Source organism: Macaca mulatta, chromosome 6 (genome assembly GCF_049350105.2).
Source record: "Macaca mulatta isolate MMU2019108-1 chromosome 6, T2T-MMU8v2.0, whole genome shotgun sequence".
In the NCBI taxonomy this organism is placed as follows: Eukaryota; Metazoa; Chordata; class Mammalia; order Primates; family Cercopithecidae; genus Macaca; species Macaca mulatta.
The window spans coordinates 81307797-81317171 of NC_133411.1; the positions used below are offsets into that span (position 1 = coordinate 81307797).

At 40.6% G+C, this 9375-nt stretch overlaps 1 pseudogene; it reads left to right on the forward strand.

The window, feature by feature from the left end:
- Positions 1–5058: 5058 nt before the first annotated feature.
- LOC710621 (zinc finger protein 701 pseudogene) lies at positions 5059–7467 on the forward strand (annotated as a pseudogene).
- The last annotated feature ends 1908 nt before the right edge of the window (positions 7468–9375 follow it).

Consider the following 9375-nt stretch of genomic DNA (forward strand, 5'->3'; position numbering starts at 1 on the left):
ATGCCTACTATAAGCATTTCCCTAGGAAATTTGTATCTGTATAACACTTTGGTCTAGGACAAAAATTAAGGAGAAATTGATGTGATTTTGACAAGAAGCCGTTCCACAAATTCTATTTTTCAGTTGTTAGCCAACTGAAATAAGGTCTTAAAAACAATATTCTGGGGACAAGCCCTAAAGACCCTCAAAGTACATTGGGATCATATTGTCTGGGGCAACCAAGACAATAATATCTATGCCATCCCAGCTGAGTGAGTTTATATATGTGAACCACAGACCTGACTGAAGACAATTCCAAGAGGTTGAGCATTTTACAGAATATTTTATCTCTCTGGAATCTGAAGGTTTCAACATTTAAAAAATTTCATGTTAGATACTCATATATGCCAGTAAATTTGCGTTTGTATATGATTTGAACTATGAGGTTTTGAACAGATTATTTCAAGAAAGCAATGTACTAGTTCTGAAATTATTCTGATTTTAAATATCATTTGCATTTCTGTAAATGGAAAATTATATAACAAATTCTAGCTCTTTTGACTGTCATTAGTATTTGACTAACACTGACTCCCCAAAGCCCTAAAAGAAAATAGCGGGAGTTGAAATTTCAGTAGCATTGGAGAAAATATGTACTTTGTTTCCTTAGAAATAAAGGAGAGCATGTTAGATGACTAGCCATGAAGAAGCTTGTCTCAATATGTTTTCTTTTGAAGCTCTAAGATATAAAATAAGATCTGTGTATATTACTGGGGACGAAAACCATCATGAATAAAAATCTAACACTGAGTGTTGCCGAAATGATACCAGTGTTGGTACAGAATTATATGGACAGGATAAGGGGCATTCATTATCCCAGATACTTCACTTTCCATGCTCAGCAGTGTGAACATGTAAGTGAATTGTAGCTTATTACTTGCAGGTCAATTGATTTCCCACTCGCACATTTCTGGATTCATTTCTATTGGGTCTCCTCTTAACCAGCTTTTACAGAGCCTCAAAATGCGTATAGCCTGGAGGAGGCTATCAGTGTCTTAACTCACAATCTGGTGTGTGCGTATGTGTGTATGTGTGCATAGAGAGAGAGAGAAAAAAAAAAAAAAAAGAAGAGGAGGAGGACAGAGAGAGACAGACAGAGAAAGGGAGGGAGAGGAAATTGTTCTTTTTCTCCTACTCCCTCAGAAGTGGGGGCATAGGGCTGTGGGAAAGGTGGGGCCCTCCAGGAGGCTAGAACCCTGCACCACCTGGAAGAGTCAGGAGGGCCCAAGTGTCTCGTCTCCTGAGGGGGTGTGTGTGTCCACTACCACCGTGTGTCCAGGAGGAGATTCCTGTCCTACAAGGCATTTCTCCTCCAACATTCTTTCTTCCCTGGGTAACCAAGTGAGGTGCTGAAACCCATCCTTTTAATTAATAGAGGTGCTCTGGGAGGCCTGAAGTCTCTTCAGACTGCTGACTCAGACAGACTTGAGGGTGGCTGCATGTTGCTTTTATGAAGCGTTACATGTGATTACAGTTGCTCTGGGTAGCCCCAGACTATAGGCCTAAATATTATGAGCCAGGGTTCACTAGGGAAATGAGCCAGGATTTTGTTTTTTTTTCTCTGGTGAGGGGAGGAACTCATCAAGTAGTTAATATGCACTACTTGACTTGATGCAGGGGAAATACAGGAAACCATGAAATTTACATTTATATGACTTTATGAGAAAAGGCAGATAAACACTGCACTCACATCCACTGAAATGGTTCGCGCACTGGAAGCTCTAACTCGTGGAAATTACCTTTCCAACTGTCATTCCTAACATTGTGAGGCTTGAGAATTCATAAACAAAATGTGATGGCATCTTCCTGAACCACAGTACCCAAGTTGCTTTGCTGTGCATACAAATTCTGGAGGAATTAAATGAAATAGAGTTTAGCTTCTGCTAAAGAAGCTAGAGCATGCTTCTATATGAAGCAACAAAATTTTCTCAAGTTTTGAAAGATAGACTTGTGACATCCAAGATTGGTTGTTATTATTGGTTCTATAGCAATTGTCTTCCTTCTTTGGTAGAAACATGTGGAAGATGGTGAAACCCTGTCTCTACTAAAAAAATACAAAAAAAAAATCAGCCGGGTGTGGTGGTGGGCACCTGTAGTCCCAGGTACTTGGGAGGCTGAGGCAGGATAATGGCATGAACCTGGGAGGCGGAGCTTGCAGTGAGCTGAGATCCTGTCACTGCACTCCAGCCTGGGAGACAGAGCGAGACTCCATCTCATAAATAAATAAATAAATAAAATAAAATAAATTTAAAAAATGTATTTAAGCCATTTGTTGATGTTTTCTAGTCTAATCACCTTTCGTTTGCTTGACCACATTCTTGGTATGTTGGTGATACGGTAATACATAAACTCCATCTGTAGCTATCAAAGCTTTAGTACCTCATCCTCCCATCTGAGCTAATGGATGACATTCTTACTAAACAACATTGGCACTTTGTGGCTGGCTTGAAGTCAGATCGTTTTCCAAAGAGATGTTAGGAATGTTTGTTTAGCATGTAGCATATAATCAGTTAGGAGCTATTTTCTTAACTGTCTTTTTCTCTTGTTTGTTTTCTTTCCTTTCTGTATATTCTGTTTTGTCTTTGCCTATTTCTCTGGTTCACAAAGGGTCCCTTCAGTTATAATGTTAGGAGGCCTTCACAGTTGTGGCTTCTTCTGCTTCTCCTTCTTCCTTCTTTCTTCTTCCTCCTCCTTCTCCTCCTCCTCCTCCTTTTCTTTCCTTCCCTCCCTCCCCTGCTCCTTCCCTCCCTCCCTCCCTCCCTCCCTCTTTTCTTTTTCTTTCTGTTTTCTCTTTTCTCCTTTCCTTTCCTTTCCTTTCCTTCTCTTTTCTTTCCTTTCCTTTTCCCCTTCCCCTTCCCCTTCTCCTTCCCCTTCCCTTCCCTTCCCTTTTTTTTTCTTGACAGGATCTAACTCTGTTTCCCAGGCTAGAGTGCAATGGTGCAATCATGGCTCACTGCAGCCTTGACCTCCCGGGCTCATGCGAACCTCCCACCTCAGCCTCCCCAGTAGCTGGGACTACAGGTGCATGCTACCACACCAGGCTAATTTTTGTATTTTTTTCTTACGGGAAGTCAGGGACCCTGAATGGTGGGACTGGCTGGAGCCATGGCAGAGGAACATAAATTGTGAAGATTTCATCTTAATATGGACATTTATCAGTTCTCAAATAATACTTTTATAATTTCTTATGTCTGTCTTTAATCTCTTAATCCTGTTGTCTTCGTAAGCTGAGGTTGTACGTCACCTCAGGATCACTGTGATAATTGTGTTAACTGTAAAAATTGATTGTAACTCATGCGTGTTTGAACAATGAAATCAGTGCACCTTGAAAAAGAACAGAATAATAGTGATCTTTATGGAACAAGGGAAGACAACCATAAGGTCTGACTGCCTGTGGGGCTGGGCAAAAAGAGCCATATTTTTCTTCTTGCAGAAGGCCTATAAATGGACGTGCAAGTAGGAAACATATCGCTAAATTCTTTTCCTAGCAACGAATATTAATATTAGTACCCTGGGAAAAGAATGCATTCCTAGGGGGAGGTCTATGAACAGCCGCTCTGGGGATGTCTGTCTTGTGCTGTTGAGATAAGGACTGAGATACGCCCTGGTCTTCTGCAGAACCCTCAGGCTTACTATGGTTGGGAAAACTCCACCCTAGTAAATTTGTGGTCACACTCGTTCTCTGCTCTTGAACCCTGTTTTCTGTTTTTTAAGATGTTTATCAAGACAATATGCGCACCACTGAACATAGACCCTTATCAGTGGTTCTGCTTTTGCCCTTTGCCCTGTGATCTTTGTTGGACCCTTATCAGTGGTTTTGCTTTTGCCCTTTGCCCTGTTCCCTCAGAAGCATGTGATCTTTGTTAGACCCTTATCGGTGATTCTGCTTTTTGCTCTTTGAAGCATGTGATCTTTGTACCTACTCTGTGTTCTTACATCCCCTCCCCTTTTGAAACCCTTAATAAAAACTTGCTGGTCTGAGACTCAGGTGAGCATCACAGTCCTACCAATATGTGATGTCACCTCTGGTGACCCAGCTGTAAAATTCCTCTCTTTATACTGTCTCTCTTTATTCCTCAGCCAGCCAACACTTATGAAAAATAGAAAGAACCTACGTTGAAATATTGGGGGTGGGTTCTCCATATATATGTATATAATTATATATATAATTATTATATAAATATATATTATATAAAATAAATTATTATTATTATTATTATTTGAGATTTGAGATTTTGCCATGTAGCACAGGCTGATCTGAAACTCCTGGGCTCAAGCAATCCTCCTGTCTCAGTCTCCCAAAGTGCTGGGATTACAGGCATGAGCCATCTCACTGGGCCCAGCATCTTTCTTGATATCAGGTTCATTGTCATTGCTGTTTGTTTTTCATTTGTTTCAGGGTTTAGACCTTCAACATTATATGGACATTTGCTATCAGTTTTCTTGAAGATGATGGGTTAACTGCCCAAGCAAGTGACACACAAAAACCTAAATCACAAGAATCAGGATAATTTATTATTATTTCTACTCTTTGAGTTTTCATCTTTAGGATTTAAGGTACTATGGTTCTACAGGAGTCAGAGCTTATTCTAAATTCCTCACTTTCAGGCTGGGCATGGTGGCTCACACTTGTAATCCCAGCACTTTGGGAGGCCAAAGTGGGCAGATCACTTGAGGTCAGGAGTTCAAGACCAGCCTGGCCAACATGGCGAAACCCCATCTCTCTACTAAAAGTGCAAAACTTAGCTGGGCATGATAGCCCATGCCTGTAGTCTCAGCTACTCGAGAGGCCGAGGCACAGGAATTGCTTGAAACTGAGAGGTAGAAATTGCAGTGAGTAGAGATCACACCACTGCACTGCAGCCTGAGTGACAGAGTGAGACTCTATATCAAAAATAATAATAATAATAATAATAATAATTCCTCACTTTCTTCATTAAAAATACAAAGCATGTAAAGATTAAAGTTAAATTGGACCAGGAAGCGAATCCCGTGGAGTGAAGGTCACACTGCAGTGGACTGACTTCTAAAGACTCTTGGTAAATGAGGAAGAAACCCGGAAGAGGAAGAGGAAAGCAAAGGGGTCAGGGATGGCTCTTCCTCAGGGTCTATTGACATTCAGGGATGTGGCCATAGAATTCTCTCAGGAGGAGTGGAAATGCCTGAACCCTGCTCAGAGGACTTTATACAGAGACGTGATGTTGGAGAATTATAGGAACCTGATCTCCCTGGATATCTCTTCCAAATGCATGATGAAGAAGTTGTCATCAACAGGGCAAGGCAACACAGAAGTGCTCCGCACAGGCGCACTGCAAAGATATGTAAGTCATCACATTGGAGATTTTTGCTTTCAGGAAATTGAGAAAGATATTCATGACTTTGTGTTTCAGTGGCAAGAAGATAAAAGAAATGGCCGTGAAGCACCCATGACAGAAATAAAAAAGTTGACGGGTAGTACAGGCCGATATGATCAAAGGCATGCTGGAAACAAGCTTATTAAAGATCAGCTTGGATCAAGCTTTCATTCACATCTGACTGAACTGCACCTATTTCAGCCCAAAGGGAAAATTGGTAATCAAGTTGAGAAGTCTATCAATGATGCTTTCTCAGTTGCAGCATCCCAAAGAATTTCTTGTAGGCCCCAAAACCGTATTTCAAATAAGTATGGGAATAATTCCCTCCATTCTTCATTACTTACAAAAAAATGGGAAGTACACATGAGAGAAAAATCTTTCCAATGTAATGAGCGTGGCAAAGCCTTTAATTGTAGCTCACTCTTAAAAAAACATCAGAAAATCCATTTAGGAGAGGAAACAATATAAATGTAATGTATGTGGCAAGGTCTTTAACCAGAAGCAATACCTTGCATGCCATAGATGTCACACTGGTGAGAAACCTTACAAGTGTAATGAGTATGGCAAGACCTTTGGTCACAATTCAGCCCTCTTAGTTCACAAGGCAATTCATACTGGAGAGAAACCTTGCAAGTGTAATGAATGTGGCAAGGTTTTTAATCACAAATCAAACCTTGCATGTCATCATAGACTTCATACTGTAAAGAAACCTTACAAGTGTAATGAATGTGGCAAGGTTTTTAATAGAAAATCAAACCTTGAATGTCATCATAGGCTTTATACTGGAAAGAAATCTTTTTTTTTTTTTTTTTTTTTGGGACGGAGTCTGGCTCTGTCGCCCAGGCTGGAGTGCAGTGGCGTGATCTCAGCTCACTGCAAGCTCCGCCCCCCGGGGTTCCCGCCATTCTCCTGCCTCAGCCTCCCGAGTAACTGGGACCACAGGCGCCGCCACCTCGCCCGGCTAGTTTTTTTTGTATTTTTAGTAGAGATGGGGTTTCACCGTGTTAGCCAGGATGGTCTCGATCTCCTGACCTCGTGATCCGCCCGTCTCGGCTTCCCAAAGTGCTGGGATTACAGGCTTGAGCCACCGCGCCCGGCCTAAGAAATCTTTCAAGTGTATTAATGTGGCGAGGTTTTTAGGCAACAATCAAACTTTGCATGTCATCATAGACTTCATACTGGAAAGAAACCTTACAAATGTGAAGAATGTGACAAGGTTTTCAATTTCAAACCACTTCTTGAAATACATAGAAGAGTTCATACTGGAGAGAAACCATAGAAATGTAAAGTTTGTGACAAGGATTTTGGGTGTGATTCACACCTGGTACAACATACTGGAATTTACACTGGAGAGGAACTGTACAAGTGTAATAAGTATGACAAAGCCTTTAATGGGCAGTCAACACTTACTCACCATCGAGCAATCCATGGTGTAGGGAAACTTTACTAATGTAATGATTGTCACAAAGTCTTCAGTAATGCTACAACCATTGCAAAACACTGGAGAATCCATAATGAAGAGAGGTCTTACAAGTGTAATAAACGTGGCATATTTTTCAGACATCGTTCATACCTTGCAGTTCATTGGTGATCTCTCTCTTTTTTTTTTTTTTTTTTTGAGACGGAGTCTTGCTCTGTCGCCCAGGCTGGAGTGCAGTGGCTGGATCTCAGCTCACTGCAAGCTCCGCCTTTTCAGTTCACGCTATTCTCCTGCCTCAGCCACCCGAGTAGCTGGGACTATAGGCGCCCGCCACCATGCCCGGCTAGTTTTTTGTATTTTTTAGTAGAGACGGGGTTTCACCGTGTTAGCCAGGATGGTCTCGATCTCCTGACCTTGTGATCCGCCTGTCTCGGCCTCCCAAAGTGCTGGGATTACAGGCTTGAGCCACATTGGTGATCTCATACAGGAGAGAAACCTCACGAATGTGATGATTGTGGCAAAACCTTTACTTCACATTCACACCACAGTAGATATCAGAGAATCCATAATGGGCAGAAATCTTACAAATGTCATATGTGTGGTAAGGTCTTCAGTCTGAGGTCACTACTTGCAGAATATCAGAGAATTCATTTTTGAGGTAATAGTTCCAAATGCAATGAGTATAGCAAGGATTAATTGACTAATTTAGAGTCAATTCAGCATTGACTTGAGTTTGAGTTGACTTAAAACATTGAGTTCAAGCATTAATTGACATTAAGGTGTTTATGTTAAGAGGATTGGGCCAGGCGCAGTGGCTCACGCTTGTAATCCCAGCATTTGGGAGGCCAAGGTGGGTAGATCACTTGAGGTCAGGACTTTGAGACCAGCCTGGCCAACAGACATGAGCCACTTTTCCCAGCCTGTTTTTTGTTTAACAAAAACTGATGGGGATTTTTATGGGTATTGTGTTAAATCTAAATCACATTGGGTTATACAATCATTTAACAATATTAATTTTTCCAAACCATCAACATGGGTTGTATCTCTATATATGTTTTTAATCATTTTGATCAATGTTTGTAGATTTCAAGGTAGGAAATTCTCAGCTTTTTACATTTATGCCTAAGTGTTTATTTAAGTTCTGTAGCAAACGGAAGTGTTTTTAAATTTTCATTTAAAATTGTTTATTGTTATATATGGAAATTCAACTAATTTTTGGTGCTGATAATTTATTCTGCAAACACACTGAATGTGTTTATTAGTTCCAGTAGTATTTTGGCTGATTGTGATTTTCTACACAGAATATCATGTCATCTACAAGCAAATATAATTTTACTTCTTTCTTTCTGATTTGGATGAGTTTTACTTCTTTTGCTATTTAATTACTCTCGCTAGGACAGCCAGTACTTATTGAATAGAAACGGTGAAAGCATTCTTGCATCATGTGAGATCCTACAGGAAAAGCATTCCATTTTGCCTGCTTGGTTATTTCTATTGTTGAGATAAATTTCCTTCTCTATCTATTTTGTTTAGGATTTCTATGATGACTGTAAGTTGAATTTTGTGAAATGCTTTTTCTCCATCTATTGAAATGATGTGTTTTCATCTTTCATTCTCTTCAAGTGGTATATCATATTGATTTGCTTGAATATGTTGAATCATCCTTGCATCCCAGAAGTAAGTGGCACTTGCATATCTACCATCCTTTTATATATCCTTTTGAATACTGTTTTCCAGTACAAGGGGTCTTCAAGAAGCTCATAGAAAAATACGTATTATGAGAAAATTGTGCATGAATTCCACACATTTTGCACCAAAATAAATTGCTACAAATCTGTTATATCTGAACAGACTCTAGTTTGAGGCACTCAGAAGGGTAAGACATGAGTTTGAAAAGAGACGCCATCAAAGCAATATAAAGTCTGCTAAAATTGAAACAAGCAGAAACATCAAATTTATAATGAGACCAGATGCAGTGGCTCAGGCCTGTAATCCCAGGACTTTCAGAGGCCAAGGCAGGTGGGTCCCGTGAGCCCAGGGATTCAAGACCAGCCTGGGCAAAATGGTGAAACCCCTTCTCTACAAAGAATACAAAAATTAGCTGGGCATGGTGGCACATGCCTGCAGGGCCAGCTACTGTGGAGTCTGCAGTGGGAAGATGTCCTGAACCTGGGAGGTCGAGGCTGCAGTGAGCTGTGATCATGCCACTGCACTCCAGTATGGGTGACAGAGCAAGATACTGTCTCAAAAAAAGAATACTTATGGTAAAGTTTGGGTAGAGGAATAATGAAATCATTGATGCTTTATGAAAAGGTTGTGGAGACGATGCCCAAAAGAAATCAACAGTTTGCAAATGGAGAACTCATTTTGAGTTTGGACAAGACAGTGTTGAAATTGATGCATGGAGCGGCAGGCGGACCATCCACATCAGTTTCACACACACAAAAATTAATCTTGTTCATACCGCAATGAAGAGGACTGACAGCTAATAGCAGAAACAAGTCAGGAGTTTGAGAACAGGCTGGTTAACATGGTGAAATCTCGGCTCTGCTAAAAATACAAAAA